The 20176-nt window shown below is 30.2% G+C and overlaps 1 protein-coding gene across 3 annotated transcripts in view; it reads left to right on the forward strand.

Moving 5' to 3' along the window:
* The window catches only part of LOC129952256 (tRNA-dihydrouridine(16/17) synthase [NAD(P)(+)]-like), a 95130-nt gene that overhangs the window by 65851 nt on the left and 9103 nt on the right, over positions 1–20176 (forward strand). The gene's annotated exons all lie outside the window — the stretch shown is intronic.

The raw sequence follows: 20176 nt of genomic DNA on the forward strand, positions 1-20176 counted from the left end.
TTCATATACTAGTTAAGGTAACATTTTTGTAAGTAAATACAACTTTTTTATCATAAAACCAAACTTGAAGAAAAATCGATTCTTTTTAATTATTTTATATTAAAAGTAATAACCCGTAAATACATTGGGTGTGTTTTAAGAGCTTTAGAACTTTAAATAAAAATACATTGTGTATTACTATAATCTTGTTAATAAAAGAAAAGGTCGCCCTCGGCTACAAGTAACACTGTCCATTCGATCAATCCAATTTTTTACTGCTTTTTCTAATTAATCTCGCCGTATGCCGTCAATAGTGAGCTTAATATTGGCGTCAAATGCTTATGTTATCGATTTTAGCTAATAACTTAAAATAGTTCCATAAGAGTTCGAGATCCGTTCGAGAGGGGTTAAGAAGCACGAAAAAAGGGCCCAATTAACAAGACCACTTTTGGTATTAAAATTGTCATGATGGTTGAACGTGTTGTATAACAAGTTGCACCGTCTTGTCCTGGTTGGTAGATGTTTAGACTTTTTATTATTATAATTATTATTAACTATTAACTTCGTAAACCAATTTTTTTTGCAATGCAAATATCCATAATTTGGATACGTTTTTCTGGTGAATCACCATATGGTGAATTGTAAAAACTTTCTGAAAAGAAATGTCAAAACAGTTTGACATCCTCAACTGTCAAAACCATAAACAAAATGCTTTGAAACTAAATATTCGTTAAATAAGTTAAAAAGAGTTCGTAAGTCTTTAGCGGGTAATCTTAAAGCCATTTTAAAAAGTTCCTAAGCTTTGAAGAAGATTTTGTTAATTTTATTAGAACGTACTGTCTCTTAAATGTTAAACTAAACCTTCAATCACAAAATGACGGGTTCAACTTTTAGTTATTTGATAGATCCATCATGGCTTCTGACTTTTTTGACATTTCAAATGAATAGGTCCGTTTCCCAGATCTAGGTTTGTTTGATTTGTTTTTTTTTTTTTACAAATTGTCACTTATAAGATTTGTTAAGATCCTCCGTTCCTTATCAAATGTAGTCAGTGCTTTACGAACTATGACAGAATTAAAATTTTGATATTATTATTACTTATAAATTACTAAATACTTAAAAAAAAGTTGTTTAAAATTTAAAACTTGAATGTTCTGTAGTTGAACTCACATTTTAATGAGAATTATGTTATACGTAAAAGTTGAAAATAATTCAATTTTTTAAATGTATAAGTACCTTATATTTTTTCCAGAAATTCAATATGTTGAGAATGGTTAAACCAATTTTGAGATTGTATCGAAAAAATAACAATTTCATTCAATTCTGCACACGCTGAGTTCAAGTTATCCAATCCATCCTTAAGTCATCCATTAATACTTAAAATATATAGAAATGAGATTTGTTCTTGTCATCCTAAATTCGATTTAAAGACTCTTCTCTTTTGATGCATCTTAGTGTTTTCTTTTCCATCTCCATTCGTCCTTACTTCTTTTAAAAGAACTTATGAAATAAGTTAATCTCTTTCTTTTCAGCTTATCTTTTCACCCCCAGAGTCATAAATCAAAGTTTAATAATGTTGTCTTTCGTAGGTTTGATGTTAATAATTATTCCTTAAGTTATAATGAAACTTTTTCCATCATCCTTCGATGGACAACTTGAATTAAGTTTTCTCATTGAAAAATCATATGAGGTCTATGAAATAGCTATTCTTTCAAATTAAAAAGGAAACTTTCCACTTTTTCATTCCTATCATTATAATAACCTTATTTACAACAAAAAAAGTCATTTCAAAACAGAAACTCTTCTAAGTAGGTATTCTTCTAACTTGTAAGTACATCTAAATTGAGAATTATTTCAAAATTTATTGGAAGAAAAAAAATCACCTTATCTGAATGTGTGCATTCGCAAAGATCCTTTTTCAAAACTCACAGAACAAAACTACAGGAACCAAAAATAATAATGAATACCTTCTCCTGCTCTCTTTGCCTGGAGTTAGAATAAACCATACCCCAAATTCTATGTTCACATTATTGCAGATAACTTTTTTCATCTTCTTGATGTTCAAGTGGACAAAATGTTGTTCCTAGTTTGGAAAGGTATGGTAAAGTTGCAGAGCGAGCGTAACTGAGTTGGAATGAAATGTGAAATGCAACAGTAGAAAAAAAAGATTGGGTCTTCTATACAAATGCTGCATAGCAAAATTTTGAAGTCCTCCGAATCTGTTTTCCATTATTTGTTGTCTACTCCTGGGAGAAATTTATGTATGCACGTGAATAGTTAAGCAAGAAAAATATATTTAAAACAACAACAACAAAAAAGGATAAACAAATCAGGAAGAATTGTATGCATTGCGGCGAAGTGTCTGTATATAGATATTTTCTATTCTATTGCAATAACACTCACATACTGCACTTAAATATATAATATAGATTCAGACACATTAAATGAGTCTACACTTTGAGAAATTGTTATTCCTTAAATGTCCTTTGGGAATTGAGGCGTATTTCTAATACGAAGAGTATTTCTTCTGCATGGCTTGACAGTTCAAAACTGGTGATGACTGGGTGTAGCCTATATGACATTGCAGTCAAGAGTGAATGTGAACTGTATAAGGGTGAAATAAAATACGCTTGTATGTAAATGTACACCCTGTATAATGATGAAACAAAATAGAAAATTAAGCTTGCAACGCTTAGTTTTACACAGAAAATGAAGAAAAAAAGTGTAGTAGACGATAAAGAGCCTTAAGGCACACCAATAATTATTTTATAAACTTCAGAATTGGTCAAAAACTTAAATTGATTGATTGGTTGTTTGCTATTTCATAGCAGAAATGAGTTGTTGATTAAAGAACATGTATTTTCGATAGACGAACTTCATGTCATATGAGTTAGAAATTTGTAGGTATTGATGAATACTGTAGCACCACATCATAAGGATGTGGTGCTCCAGTAGTTGTATTGTCGGTTATTAAAATTAATTCACTGTTCTACTAATTCTTGACTACAATATTCAGGACCATTTCCAAAATCATGCAAGTATAAATATCAGATGATTGTTTTTTGGTATTGGCTGTTTTTTTTTAAATTTCGGAAAAGAATAATTAATGAAGAATAGTATGGGATTCAACTTTCAAAGAAATCACTTATAAATTTTCTAATTTTAAATTAAATTTAGTTTACAATCAAACGAGAATTTTGTTTCAATTCTGCTAAACTCTCCATTTTTTAATCCGAAATGAGTCTTCTACTAACTTCTCTCTGGACGGTTGTAGATTGATTTCCAAAATGTCTAAGATTTGTGCTAATTAGCGCGGTTTTTTCTGCTGTTGTCATTTCCACAAAAATCGTTATTTATTCTGGAAATGCAATTCTTGTGTGAATATATTTCATTTTAAGTAATCTCGAAGAATATCATCAAATTGATGCAATTTATTCCGATTTTTCAAAGGTATTTGATGGAGTAAGTCACTTTAATAGTCATTTAAATAAAGAATTTAAAAAACTTTGGTTTACATTCTAAGTTCTTAAAATGGTTGGATTATTGTCTTAAGAGTCGAGTTCAATTTGTTTGCATTGACGTACTTCTCTCAAAACCAATTTTGTTTTCATGTGGTGTGCCTCATGGTAGCCTTCTTATTCTTAAATTTATAAATGATTTACTTAATATTTTACTTAATTCTAGTCAACTTGTTTTCACCAACGACTTTAAGTTTTTTTTCGATGTATAAAATCTATTAATGACTGACATCTCTTACAAGATTATATTTCGAAATTATCCCAATGGTGCACGAAAACCCAATTATATTTAAATTTGACTACAAAATTGACAATTAAGTTCTGGAAAGAGCTAGGGTGAAGAAAGATCTTGGTGTAATTTTTTACTCAAACTTAACTTTGTTAATCGAAAAAAATTAGCCATTACCCCGCGCGCTGTTTCAAAGAAACAAAGTAAACTTTAAATTACCCTTATTTTTTGCCATTCTATAAATAGTATAATAGAAAATTTCCAAAAAAAAACACATTGGCAGTATCCAGATTTTTTTATTTAAAAATTGGTACAACTGAAAGAAGATTTCTCAGAATAATAATAAAAAAAACACACTAATAGAAGAAAGTTTTGTGAAAATCAAAAGTTAAAATTAACTTCAGCAAAAAAAAAAAAAACAAATTAAAATTAATAAATTAGACAATTTTTAAGAAGAAATGATAAGTTTTCTTACCATTTGAAAACTGAGATTCTATAAACAAAAAGTTCATCTAACAATTGCAGCTTTAACATAAAATAAAAACTTCAAAAAGGGGGTTTGTTCGTAAACTACTACATTAAAATGTGGTGTTGAAGCGAGCTTGAAGCTCACCTCAATTCTTTATATACCTGAATCGAGTTGAAATGAGCCTGGTCGGGAATCGGAGTCGAGTCAACATTTGTAAAGAAAAACCTGTGTAGATGAGTTGGTTTTACAGATAATACATAATGGTCTGTCAATTTGCATGTTTGTGTACAAAAAATATAGTTTTGTTTTAAAAAAATTTAAAAAAAAAATTGCACATGTTGTAGGTAGCATGTTCTTATATGGTACTGAACTATTCTGTTCTTCATTGTTTAACACAAATCAAACTACATATCTCACTTGCACACTTGCACCACCATTTGCATTTTATAAAGTGCTGTCAAACTTAATCATTTTTAAATCTTCTTGCGCGGAGGAACCACCAAAAAGATTTATTTAATCTAAATTGAGTTAAACCTTTTGTGAAAACATAGCAAAACTAAATAATAACAATAGTAACAGATTTTTTTCCCAATGGAAAACACATGATTCAAAATGCACAGCTACTCAACGAACACATCCATCGAGATACAAATGCAATATCAATCTTACCAACATTTGTAAACGAAGTCACATAAGATCCATTCGAGACTCGTATAAATGTCAAAAACCCATCCGTAGTAAAATTCTACTTTAACTTTTTGTCGGTAGCATTCATGCTGCGGATATTGTTTTTTGTTATTCGTGTAAAATCCTACTATACTATTGATAGATTTTGCAACAAAACACAGGTATTGTATTGATTTCAATATTCCATTGAGTAGATATTTTTTTGGAGGAAAAATAAACTATTATTGTATTTTCAATCCAAATGATTTTTATATATATTTGGATCATATTTTTAGAACAAATTTGGTCTTTCATATTAACTACATTTAAAGTATTTATATTGAACTTGAGTTTATTTTATAAATTGTGCATATGTTAATAATTTTCTAGAAGTCTAACTGTAGATTTTTAAATCTCATATTGATGAAATAAATAAATAGATATCAGTTAAAGTCCAAAGATTGAAAAAAAGTAAAATTCATTCTTAAATTGTGTACTACAATTTAGAACAAAAATCCTTTGAGTGCATAAGATGCAACTGAATTCAGAATTCCCAAAGAGGAACGATGAAGACGACAAAACACAGACACAGACTTAAACGTAGACAACTGACGACGTTATATCTTTTTCTAGCCATCTCATTAAAATTAATTTGTTGCTTCGGAAACTTTTTTAATTGCGAGTGCATACGATGCAGTTCATCTTTTATCCAGTTTATGCACCAGATTTAAATCCTTATAAAGCATATATATAAAATATATAGTATGGTATATAAATATATATATATTTCTTTTTTTTTAATTTTATATTTCCTGACCGATATTTGGAACTTGCTTTATGATAATGTGCTATAAGTTGTTGTATGTAAAAAGATTCTTCTTTTTTAGAAAAATACATTACCGAGTAACGAGAAAACTTTCATTTCTCACTTCCTTTATTTTTGATTGTAGAATATATGTATGTATTTATGGTGATATAAAAGTCCGTATAATATATCTGATCCAAAGTTATATGATATGGTTGTTGTAAAAGTTTAATGATCCTTGTGGGTTATACTTTATTTTGGCCAGCCATTACCGTACCGCAGCATCCTAGACAGGATTGTGTACATATGTTGTTGATGTTATGGGTTGATGCCCAGCATAATATCTAACTAACTAGGGTTCTATGAACCTCTATATAGACAGGGACATGATTGGAAAGGAAATGTGGTTTGCTAGATGCATGCATGTATAATTTCTAGACAATACTGTCTGTATTTTGGAAGTTTTCATCAACCATAAAACAATATGAAGGGTCCATTTTGAGGTTGAATGAGAAAGACGAAGATGGAATGGAGTGGAAGTGGAGTTATTTTAATAATCAGAGTTTGTTGATGGACATTTTGTGGTTTAATTTTTGACTTGGAGTGTTAAATAAATGCAGAAATGGTACTGTCATTTAAGTTTATCTTCAGAATTCAAAAAGTTGTTTCCAATCCATTTAATGACAAAATCTCCTGTATCCATTGTGTTCTTCTCAAGTCTCCATAAACAGTTATAAAATTCAAACACTTAATACTTAATTGTTATATGAGATTTATCGATTGTTGAGAAAATGACCGATAAAAAGTTAATGATGCCTCACGTTGGGCGCCAATTAAAAACCTACTGAAGTTTAAACGCCTGTGAGGTTATAAATTTCCAAATTTATCTCCAAAGACAGGAAGCATACCTGCACTTAAAATGAAAATATATGACATGGTACATGTAGACGTAATTAAATCTACAGCGCACCTGAAATCTAAAAAAAAACACGTAAAACTGAAAAAAATGTCTTTTTGGTTTCATGCCAACGACGAGATTAAATGGAAATAGTAGTAGATTATGTCAAAACCTATGCCAATATACAAGCTTAGTCCTGAAAAATGAACAGAATTGAGTGAAGATCTATATCAAATTAAATCAATTTTTAACACTTTTAAAAGAACAGGAAAAATATAGAAAAATATAGAAGGGTTAAGTTTTTACACTTTTGAATTAATCAACTGTGAAAAAAAATTGTCAATAATTGTTAGAAATAAATCAAAATTTTACAGTTCGATTATTTTTAATAGTCAAATGCGAAAATCTTATGTGAATAATCTGCGTTTTTTGTTTTGCGTATGGCTGGAATGCGACCCACACTGATAACTTTCAATCCCGTCTGTTGATTTGTCTTGTTTAAAAGTTTGTAGATTTTTGTGTTGTGTTAAAAAAGTTGTCAGTTGATTATTCTTAAAAATTTCAAAATTACCAACAATATTTTTCACATAATGAAATATGTAGTTTCAAAATCTTTAACAATTTGAGTAGATTTTCTTTAAATTTTTGATTTCTTATATAAACAAATACATATTGGATGAATGAAATTAATTTGAAGTTAAAATCTTAAAAAAATTACTGAACTGTGAGATAAAATTAGTTTAAGGAATTTATTTTTATATTTTGAAAAGATATTTGGGTCGAAAGTAAATTTGTAGCAAATTTTAGTGTTGTTCTTTTTTTAGGTTTTTAATTTTTTGTAAAAAAAAACTTTCAATTCGATTTTTCTCAAAATTTTACTGTTTTTTTGACAACAATATTTTATAAGAGATATAATTAGTTTAAAGCAAATATTTCAAAGTTTTAAAAAGATATTTGAGTCGAAATCAATTTTTACGAACTTTTAGTAATTTTTTTGTTAGGTTTTTATTTTTTGTAAGAAAACTGTAAACTTGTTTTTTTCCAAAATCTTACGGAATGTTAAAACTAATATTTCTTATAAGTTAAAATAAGTTGTAAACCATACTCTCAATGTTTTAAAAAGATTTTTGAGTCAAAGTTCAATTTTTACCAACTTTTGTAAAAATTTGTTTAGGTTTTTAATTTTTTGTAAGAAATGTGTCTGGTCCATTTTTCTCAAAATTTTACTGAATTTTGACAACAATATTGTTTAAAAGCTAAAATTAGTTTAAAGCCAATATCTCAAAGTTTTGAAAAGATATTTAAGTCGAAAATCAATTTTTACCAACTTTTGTTAATTGTTTTTTAGGTTTTTAATTTTTTTGTAAAAAATGTGTCTATTCCGTTTTTCTCAAAGTTTTACTGAATTTTGACAACAATATTTTTTAAAAGCCAAAATTAGTTTAAGGCCAATATCTCAATGTTTTGAAAAGATATTTGAGTCGAAAATCAATTTTTACCAACTTTTGTTTTGGTTTTTAATTTTTTGTAAAAAAAATTGTAAATTCGATTTTTCTCAACATTTTTCAGAATGTTGAAAACAATATTTCTTATAACATACATAAATAAGTTTGAAGCCAAAATCTCAAGTTTTTGAAAAGATATTTGGGTAGCAATTTAATTTTTACCAACTTTGAGTAATATTTTTTTTAGGTTTTTATTTTTCATAAAAAAAACTTTCAATTTGATTTTTCTCAAAATTTTACCAGTTGTTAAAAACGTTATTCTTCGTTGCACAAAATTGTTTTGGAGATGAAATCATTTTTTATTCGTAAAATTTTCGAGATGACAAATTTTTTGTTCAGTATTTTTGATTTACAAAAAAACGTTAATTTGATTTTTTTTTTTTTAAATATACTTGTTTGGTATCACTTTACAATCTATAATAAAAAAACTAATTCAAGTCTCCAGCGTCATTTGTTCGTGAGATATTTAGGGTTAACCATAATTTTCACCTTTTTTTAAACTGCTACGGTAAAAAAACCACCCTCGCAATTTTCTAGAGAACCCTTCCTGCATCTTTCTCCGTTATAATCTGTTTAACAAAATTTATTTAAAGACGGACGTACGAACGTACGTACACACACACGCATATATCTTTCTAAAAATCTTTTATTTCGACTCTAGGGACCTTGAAACGTCGAGAAATGTCAAAATTTTCAATTTGACAAATCGGACCCATTACAATAATTTCCTCTGGGAAGTTAATAAAATTGGGCCCAGCACGGATCCCTGTGTTACACCCCAAAGACTAAAGGAAGGAACTTATGCTGCACCCAACTTTAACATTGTGTAATCTAATTTTTATATAAGACTTCAGCCATTTCCATATGAATCCACGAAAATCAATTTTATACAGTTTATCCAACGGTATGTTATGGTTCACCATGTCAAAAAAATGTCAACGAAAGTCCAGTACACTTTTTCTTAGCATCTCAACCTTCGTGTAAAATGCAGGAAAATTCTAGAAGAGAGTCCCCAGTAGAAAACCCAGCCCTGAATCCAAATTGAAATGAACTCAAAAATTTTATTTTATTAAGGTAAGGTAGAATTCTTGTTTTAATTACCTTCTCAAATAATTTCGATATTGATGACAACAAAGTAATTCCCGTACAGTTTGACATTCTTAACTGTCAAATTATATAAACAACCATAGAAATTAAAAAAACACCCTATAGTTGTATAACATTTTATGATATTCGCTTATCTAAAATGGGTGAATGAATCGAGTTTTAAAGCAACGAATGTTTCATTACAGATAATGAATAGTTCAAACTTTAAATCATATCATAACCTTTTTTCAAATTCGCGGAAACAATATGTTTTTTAAAAAGTTTCCTCTTTCAAAACCACTTAAGCCGGAATAAATTATGATTTAATTGCTGCTCTTCACCGAAATCGAAATGTTTACATGCAAAATATATATTTTCTCTAAAAAGTTTGTCGTCAATATTACAAAAATATTACATGCGTAAAATTTCGTAAAAATTACCTTCCCTCTCCCCCTTTCCCTTACCTCAACAAAACTATTTAATACCTTCCTTTTTCTTCCGAAAATTTGTCTCGAAGTTCATATTTTTCTAAGAAAAGAAATTTGGTGGTGAAAGGAAACTTAACTCACTTCTCATTAAAATTCAGAATGTGTAACAACCAACCTTCCAACTTACGCCCTCAACACAACACACACCACACAACACATGCCATGCATACATATGGTCTGAAATAAAAACTTACCAAGTTTCAGAAAAGTTGGTATGATGGCGCATTCTGGTTATAGTTATCAGGCAATTAAGCCCTAATTTCAAGGACATAAATCCTAGTTAACTAACTATGTACATATAAATGCTGCGCTTTGCTTTTATAACCAACCAAACCAACCCATGAACTCGCCATATACCTATACATACCTCTACTTCGTTTAAGACTTTGTATGATTTATCTAATGAATGAGATGGAGCTTAAAAAGCTGTCGTCCTTGCAATATAGGAATATGGTAGTCAGTCCTGTAGTGATGGCAAATTGTTCACTTACTTAACACACATTAAATGCAGATGCCTGGAGGACGAAAACGTTTTTCTCACTTTGTTTTGTTAGGTTTTTTTTTTAAGTTTAAACGGGGGAAACAAAACGAAAAAGGACTTGGTTGTGACAAATCGATTTTGGTCTCGTTTTGTTTTTCGTCCTTTTTTCTTGTTTTGTCTGTTTTATTTGTGTTTTTTGCATCCGCCCACAGTGAATTTGCCCATCACATTATTACGTCATAATGCAGTGTTAAGTGTACCCGCGATGCTGCATGATTATGCACCACTTGTGCCGACGACGATAGTGACAGCGACAACGACAACGACGACATTTTATATAGCATCCAGTCAAGCAAACGAGGTCAAAGTCAGGGTGAAATGTTTTCAGCAGTATAGTAGACAGTTTTCCATTTTCCTTGGATTTTTTTTTGTTTTTTTATATTTTTGCTTTTGTTGTTGTTGTTGGCTTTTGTTGGCATATTGAATTTTCCGTCCGACACCAGCCGGGCTGTTGAGGATATTGCGCGTACACTGGGTCGTATACGTAACATTTTTCGTATTAGTCTTTTAGTATTACGTATCACACGTATGTATGTAAGTACATAGGACATTGGATAAATCTATGAATTTATTGATGTTATTACATATCTACAATGTATACACCATACAAGTATACATGTGCTGAGTTTATATAATTTTCCAGACGACTGTTAATATTATGTATACCGGGATTGGCGCCATCAGACAAAAGCAAAAACGACTGTTTGGAGCCTGGAGACTGCTGCTGTTATCCTGTATGCGGACTATTTAGGTGGAGTTATGTTTTTTATTTTTTGTTTGTTATCAGAGAACCTACTGGATTTTTTTGTTTTCGGCTCCTGAATGTTATGTATTTTGACAGAATAAAAGTGAAGAAAAACAAGAATTTTATTTAAATGCAAATATTGAAAAAGTTCTTATTTTTTTCACTTTACTTTGATTTCAATCGATGACGAAAGTTTAAACAAAAAAAGAAACAGGAAAAAAAAGTTTGGCAAGCTTATCGGAACAGGAATGTCAGTTATATTCTTTTTTTTTGTCGAAGCGACAGATTTAATTTAAGGATTCTTTTTTAAAACAAAAAGGTGATAGGTTAGTTAAAAAAAGAGAAAAAAAATATCACATTAAGTATTTCGGGTGAGCATAAAACTTTTTGGCATTAAACTTTTTTTTTTGCAGTCATCTTGGGTGTCTTCTAACGGGTTATCCATTTTGCGGTTTTAAAAGTATAGAGCTGGAGTTCGACAAACTATGTTTACTTACCTATTTTTTTCAGTTGAAAATCTGACATTTGCGAAAATTTATCGTTTAACTATCGCACAACGCATAAAACTACAAAAACGGTGCTTTTGAAACAGACAGACAGAAATACTACTCAAGTAATTAGCATATTTTTAAAGAAATTTGAAGGATCTGGATTGGTACAGTTTACCACTGAAAATATCGCTGCTGTAAGTGAAAGTGATGCCGAAGACCCAAATGTGTCGATTCCTAGTCTGTAGCGCCACGTTAAGTAAGTAAGTAACTTTCTTAACGTGTCGCTACAGTCCGGGACGGACCTGGGCCTCAACCAACATGCGTCTCCAGGTAGCTCTGTCCCTAGCTAACTGTCACCAGTTTCGCACGCCAAGTTATTTGAGGTCCTAACCCACCTGCGTGCGCCACCTGAGTCGTATTCTTGCTCTACTGCGCCGTCTCTCGGAATTGGACTCGAAGGCCTTCCGGGCTGGAGCGTTGATGCCTATTTGCTCTATATGACCAAGCCATCTAAGCCGTTGGACTTTAATTCTGTTACGTAGGTCAGTGTCGCTGTACAGCCCGTACAGTTCATCGTTATATCTTCTCCTCCATTCTCCATCTAGTCGTTCTGAAGAATTAGTGCTGACTTGCGGCACATTATGGACTATTTTGCATTATAAAGTGCAGCTCACACAACATCTTAAGCCATCTGACCATTCACAACGTCGTAGATACATCAAGCACCCGCTTGAACAACAGACAGTGTACGGCGATTTTTCGAAATAAAATTGTTTTCATCGACACATTTATCACTCGGTGGGTATTTTAATAAAAAAAAGTTGTCGTATTTGGGGTTCTGAGAATCCTCAAGTATTTACATCCACAAAAAGTCACTGTTTGGCGCGCTCTTTGATCCGGAGATGTGATTGGATTGTTTCTTCCAAAACGACGATGAATATGACAACCGACTTTTTTTGCCTACTACTGAAGAATACGACTTCGAAAATATTTGGTTTCAACAAGACATGCCACACAACTCGAGTGAATAGGTTTATATTGCAAGCGACATTTCCTGGCCGCCGTAATTTATTGTCGTAGCGATATCAACTGGCTACCAAGATCATGCGATTTGACAGCGCTATACTTTATTTTGTGAGGCTACGTAAAAGACCGTGTTTATATTCATATAAATCATTATCATTGACCCCTTAAAAACCAACATTCGTCAAGTTACGGTTGAGATACCGCCCAATATGTGTCAAAAATTGGTCAAAAATTACCTCAAAAGAATCAATGCATGCAACAATTCGAGTAGTGGTTATTTAAATAATGTAGTGTTCCACGCAAACTCTATAATAAAAAAGAAATATCATGAAAAAAAATCTTTGATATGTGTTTTATTCACATTTATTTTTAAAACAGCAAAATGGATAACTTTGTTGAATTGAAATTATATGTCGATACATGTATTTGAATGTACATAAAAACAAATGTGTTTGTTAATTAATTAATTTGGTTCCTATTATACTAAATCATATTCACCAAGGATGACTTCATCATAAATATCAAAAAAATTAAAGAAAATAACCACATTTAAATTATTCAGACGTTATATTCTGTGTATCATTATACAACCATAACATTTTATGACATATTTTGGTTTAAATAAAAGAATTCAGAGAATTGTCGGCTGGGCTTGAAATGCTATTGTATTATGTTAACATATGACTTAATTCAGTGTGAATTTCTATAATTTCTAATATTTAATAAAATTTAATTTTATGGTCCTTCGGGCCGGATATAAATTTATTTGTAAGAAATGCAATAATTTCCGTTTCATTGATTTAATTTAAAAAAAAAATGTTTTTGATGTGAGAAAAGATCCGAAATATATTTGGATAACATTATTCAACTATTATTATCTCTTTTAAATCTTGTGTTTTCCTGCGGATATTTTAGCTTTATAATCTATTACTTACTCAATTTTTTAGACGAAATATTTTGCACTTTCTGATTTTTTGTATTCATCTATATCGTAGCCATTTTTAAATGGAATTTTACGGATGAATTAAAAATCTTCTTAAAAATAGCATCGCTAAATAATAATAATTCTGTTAGTTAAGAATCACAATCACGTTTTATCATTGCATCTAAACACTCAGATAAACATTTCAATCTTAATCTCCACGACCTCTCCAAATTTGCCCTAACCAACCAAAAAATAAAATAAAACAACGGAAAAATTATGAATCCATTGAGCTCCGAGAAGAGATAGATGTTTTTTTGTCCATTAAAAATACATCAACCCTTTCAAGCTTAAGCCGAAAGCAAGGATTGCCCAAGTTTAACACAAAGCAAATGTTCATACAAAATTAAAATACAACATTTTGACATAATTTTAAATGATTTTTTCGAAAAAACCTTAGAAGCTCACTCCATGTTGCTACTGTGTCTTTTTACTAATTTGTAGGTCAAATTTTTCTCATAGTTAAAATTTCGTACCTTTCAAGCTTTTTCTTTAAAATTATTTTGTGCAAAAACTGTTTTAAAATGCAAAGATCAAATTCTATCGCCATTTTTGTAGAAAAGTGATGCCAACCCAGAAAAAAAACTGTTTGACACCTGACAGTTTATCGTTTTTAAAAATGGAAGTGTTTCTACTTTTGAACACTTGATTTATTCCTTTACTCCAAATGTTTATTACTTTCAAACCTAAGTTGTGTCATTGATATTTTTAAATATAAACTTGACAGAACTTTTAACTAAATAACACAAAAGCTCAAAGTAGACAAACAAACCTCATATATGTCAAGTATAATGAAAGTGAAGCAACCACAACGACTAATTATAAAAAGAAAATACTAAATAAAAATAAAAACTTAAACGTAGATTTCAAGTATGCTCTCAAGCATGATTAACACATTATCCAACTAATTATGTTTTCGCTAAAATCGATTTGAAGGTAACATAACAGATTCATTAAGAACGACATGATACATAAAATTACGTCAAGCAGCAAAATCTCATATAGCGTTTTAACGAGCTAGTGCTAGAAACAACATCTATTTGCAATTTCAGCAAATGATGTTATACTTTTGTGGCTAAAGAGATTTTCCTCTTTTCGTTCAACCCCAACCCCAACCCCTTCATCATCATCATCATCTAAATAAAAACATTCATTAGATAAACTTTTAAGTCCTTAATCGGGCTAAGTAGAATACAATGGCTCATTTAGCCTCTCATCGCACATCAGCATGGCAGCACTTAAAGTGAAAAACAATTTAAAAAGGCATTTACCTACTTATAATGTTGTATGTACTGTGCTATTACTTCGTTCGATCAATACAATCGATTAAATCTGTTCCGTTTTAATTGATGTATATTTACCGCCCAGCTCAGTCCCAGTCTATGTCCAAGTCCCATCAGTATCTAGAGAAAAGTTGGCATGTTTGTTTGATGCAAGCAATAATAGGTGCTTTCAAATTTTATTGATTTTTTTTGTTTGTTTTATTTTCACACATAGTAGTAATGAACAGGCTTGCCAGATTGGACTATATGTCGAAAATTGGGCTATATTTTTCCAAAGTTGCCCAAATTGGACTATTATTTGGGCTACTTTTTCCGCTTCAATTCTGGGCTATAAAAATATGGTTTATATTAAACTAATGCGTCAGGCACGCATTCATTCTTTTAAATGATTGCGTTAGCAACACAGTTAAACAAAACATTTTTACTATTATTCTCTCTTTCAAATTGGGCTATTATTTGGGCTACTTTTTCGCCTCGAGTTTTGAGCAACAAATGTTGTATATATTAAACTTATGCGACAGGCACGCATTCATTCTTTCAAATTATTGCGTCAGTAACGCAGTAAAACAAAAAATTGTTTCTATTATTCTTCCTTTCAAATTGGGCTATTATTTGGGCCACTTTTTCGCTTCAATTCTGGTCTACAAATGTGGTATATATTAAACTTATGCGTCGGGCACGCATTTATTCTTTCAAATTATTGCGACAGTAACGCAGTAAAACCAAAATTTGTTTCTATTATTCTTTTGCTCAAATTGGGCTATTATTTGGGCTACGTTTTCGCCTAAAGTTTTGAGCAACAAATGTTGTATATATTTAACTTATGCGACAGGTGTTCTTTAAAAAAAAGTAATTATGTTATCAACAACTATTCTTTCAAACTATGCTATTATTTGGGCTACTTTTTCGTCATCGATTTTGGGCTACAAATTAATTTTAAATTGAGCTACCGATCTATTTCATGACTTGGCAACCTTGATGGCAATGCAATGCTTCTATACAACTTCGATAGTGCATCGACCTGACGGATCGGACGATTTGTGAGCCGATTGCTGGACAATTGTTTGTTAATTGCCAACACTCAGTACTCTTAGCAGACTTTTGGTATCTGATGACTTGAGTGATGAAGAAAAGAAAGAAAAAAAAATCACTAAACTGACAGAATGTGTGATGGATGGAAGTGTTTCCATTCGAATGCACTGAAATGCGGATGAATTAAGAGTCAAAGTGAAAACGAAAAGACTGATTCTTCAAAAATTAAAAAAAAGCTCACCGAACCAATTAAATCCATGAAACTTTTTGTACAATTGACTGCTCATTCAGCAACACATATGTTTCTATATACACAACACACGACATCACACATCGTGCAGTGCATGTTCAGTTCCTGCCTCAAAGATTTAAATTCAACTCATTTTTGTTTGCATTTATTATGGAAATATTATTCAATACAATTTCTTGAAACAGAATCTCAAGTTTTAAGACTATGTTTACGAACTTGATGGTTTAAATAATGTTGTTATGTGCATATATTGCATTAAGTACATAATAAAAAGGAAAAAGTGTGTCACGAAGGATTAAGGTCGCACAATTATTCTATACCGTCATATACCTAAGAACAAGACCAAGAGGTTGTAGGAAATAATATCATACTCAACTCATAATATTCATTTCCATATGCCAGTCTAGTTTACAGTGCAATAGTTTCAAGGACATGACATATTTTTGCTATTAAAGTGCGTGCAGAGAGTCTTCAAGTAATATAATTCAAAAATATGAACGTTAGAATGAAAATAGGTTCTCTTGATGTGCATTAAGATTAAGAAATTCAACTTTGACTTTTAAATTCACAAACAAGAAATGTGTATAAACATTTTTTAGATTCTAAAGTTCGATTCTGATGCTGATAACACGAAAAGTTGATTAATGAATTGACCTTTAAAAAGATTTAAATAATAAATGTTTAGCTACTGCTAGAAACGAAAAATATACGAGTTCGTCTTACTTTACAAGTATTTGGAAAAATGTTGTGAATAAGAAAATTATTTGAATCAATAAAAAGTATTAGTAAAACTTGTCAAATTCTTCTTTGACTTTAAAATGCATACACAAAATGTTTATAAACTTTTCTTCGAAGAATTTACCTTAAAGAAAATAAATTCCATGAGCTAAAAATATTGTTGATTCAAAAAAGGTTTTACATGCTTTTCTCCGAATAAGTCTAAAATTCGGAGAAAAGCATGAAAACCAGAATGAAAAAAAGCTAATTTCTGTGACTTTAAAGAGCAGACACTAAATGTCTATAAACATTTTAAAATTTGAAACTGTTATTCCAATGTTGCAACCAATGCCCCAACAAAACTAACTTTCAAAAGATTGGTCTCTACAAAATTAGTATAGCAAATAAAAAAACACACATAAAATATTTATAAACTTTTTTAAGTTTATAAGTGTCCTTTCGAATGTCCAAACTTTTTTTGAAAGCGATTCGTTTAAGGGCAAACTTAATAAATTGCCTCTTAGAAAGATAAATGTCTGGAGTGATATATTTCTGTTTTTCTTTTGAAGGGACCTAAATGTTTAGACACAAAATTCAAACAAAAAAAGCTTAAAAACAAATAGAAATAAGTCTTAAAATAAAAAAAAAACTATTATTATAAGCATTTTCAGATCTCAAAGTTGTGGGCATCATGTGCGGAGGCGGATCTTTTAAAAGCAAACCAACCAAAGTTGGACAAATGAACTTGAGAATTTTACACTTAAAATGTTTAGAAACATGTGTCTTGAAAAAGATATTAGCAAGAAAGTAAAATTATTAATTATTTTAAGGGGAAACATAAAAATATTTAAAAAAAATTGTATACGTTTAATATCTTTTGTAATGATATTAACCGAGGACAAACTTATTATATTTTATTGTATTAAAAATGGATAAATGCTTGACTCGCAAAATTCGTTAAAACAGAACATTTTAAGAAAAACAGAAAAAAGTCCTTCAATATAAAACCATCACACAAATTCTTAAGCAAGGAAATTTTTTGACGAATATAAAGTCCTCAAAGTCGAAGTCAAAGGAAGCTTCAGGCTCGCTTTTTAAGTATTAAAAAAGGTGGATACATTTTGGAGTATGATCGTATATCAAGAACCAAAGACAAGAATCATGCTCCTGCATTTTTATCCTTCGTATAACCTTAATTGTTGAAAGTTTAAGCTTTGGGGAGTATCCTCTAAACCAAAAAGACAACATAACGCTTTCAACATTTTGTAGAACATACAAGTATCGACCTTAAACACATCAAAATTGAAAATCTATTTAAATTTGTTTCAAAATTGCATCTTGTTGAACCATATGCACTTCAAAGAATCTACTAAACTCCTTCTCTGGTCTAGCCGCCCCAACCCAACAACTCCCACAAGCAACCTACAATTTTGCACAAGAAAAGAAAGCCATTTAGGTTTTCAAAAACATTTGCATGCATATTAAGTATATGTATGTATTTATATACATAAGTCTGTATATATGTTTATAGGACTTAAGAGTGACAGGATTCTGTGAACTTAATGCTCATTTAAAGTGCAAAAAGAAGGCAGCTGCTTTCATCAGAGTGGAAAATTAGAATAAAGAAGGAACTTGCTTTTTGTGGCAGCTCTCCAATCATACTTTTCTCTATCCTGATGGTGTTTTTTTTTAATACTTTTTCGTCTTCACTTCCCCTTCAGCACTTCAACTTATAAAGCTGATGGTTATATTCTTAAGTAAAATTCGACCTATTTCAAGAATGTTATTATGTATAGGTATATAGTGGGCATAATATACATATATATACAAAACATCATAGTTTTATATGTTTATGCCCCATATAAAAATAGAAAAGGCTAAAATTAAAAAGGATTCTGAATTTAAAACTATGTTTGATTAAGGTTGTGTTGTGTTTTTTGATGAAAGATGAAAAACACGGAAAACGAAATAAGGAAAACATGTCACAGTGTCAAATAATGTGGAAGGAAACATTTTTAAAAAAAGTTTTAGAGAGAGGAGGAATTTAAAATGCTGGATTTTGTTTGCATCTTAACAAAAAGTTTAATTTAATTTGAATAAATGTTAAAAGTGTCCGTTTGACATTTAGTTCTTATATCGGTTTTTAGAATTTTGAAACCTTATCATACATAAACTTATGGTCAGGTAAGATTAATAAGTTGTGATTATTATTTATTAAAAATGTTGAAAGTAATCATTTTGTATGTTTCTCACGCATTATGTACTTGGAGCCTGGTACCGCAATTATTTGATTGGTATTTATTGAAAACTTACTACTTTACTCTTGTGATATGAACAATTTATGTTCACTAAAATTTGACATATGTCAAATTTATCAAAGTCACTTTTGACAGTTTTTGTTCAGCTAGCCATAATTAAAATATTAAAATGCTCACTCTTCATAAAAACATTCGAACTGTCATGTCGGTATTAAAAATATGCCTGACATTTCTTAGAACAAGTCAGTTGAAAAGCTTTTGGGAACGTTCAATACATATTCGTATGTGTATATTTACATAATTATGTAATTTAATAGAATATGTTAATCTCAGATTGATTTAATAAGCACGACTTAAAAGGGCTAATTGGTTTTCATCATTGAAATTTTTTTTGGCAGGCCTTTAAAAGCGATACCTAAAAATTTCTGTCGTTACAAAAAAAATCCTGATTTAAATCCACCGAAAACTGTTTACTGACAGAAATTTGTCATTGGAATTGAGTAAAATTGGAACACAAATCAGTGGAACGATTCGTTTCACTATTAAGCATTAAAGTATCAGCTGTTCAGGAAAACAAATTTCCGGAAAGTAGAAAAATACGTTTTTAGCGACATATGTATAACTACACAACTAAGTTTTTTTTCTCAAAAAAAAAATTCTTTGTGTGAATTCCAATCAATCAGTATATAATATTCATTCCTAATTAAAGAGAAAAAACAATAAAATAACCATTCAAAAAATGTTCCGGATAGATTTCAATGATAGCTATAACTGAGTGTCATTAATTTCAATAGAAATATTCATGATTTTGTACATTAAACGTGAACACTTTTGTGCAACCGTTATAGGAAGCTGTCAAAATTAGTTCATGTAATTGAACTCAGCCAACCAATTGCAACTTTTTGAAGTTTCAAATTCTTAAAAATCCAAATGAATAGAGCTATACCAATCTATAAAAGGGTTCGCTTAACTATTTGGAAATAATAGAACCCTGCCGAATTGAAAGTTTAAGTTTGACAGGACCTTGAAAAAAATTAAGACATAAATCTTCCAGTTTCGATTCTATTTCATATCAATATGAGTTTTGATCAAGTTCACATTTCAACACTTATAGGCCCTAGTTCAAAATTGAGTGATAAAGTTCAACTAAGATTCACTCTTTCGTCTTATTTTGACATTTAAGCCTAGTACGCTGCTGATGCGAAACG

This window comes from Eupeodes corollae, chromosome 3, assembly GCF_945859685.1.
Source record: "Eupeodes corollae chromosome 3, idEupCoro1.1, whole genome shotgun sequence".
Taxonomy (NCBI): domain Eukaryota; kingdom Metazoa; phylum Arthropoda; class Insecta; order Diptera; family Syrphidae; genus Eupeodes; species Eupeodes corollae.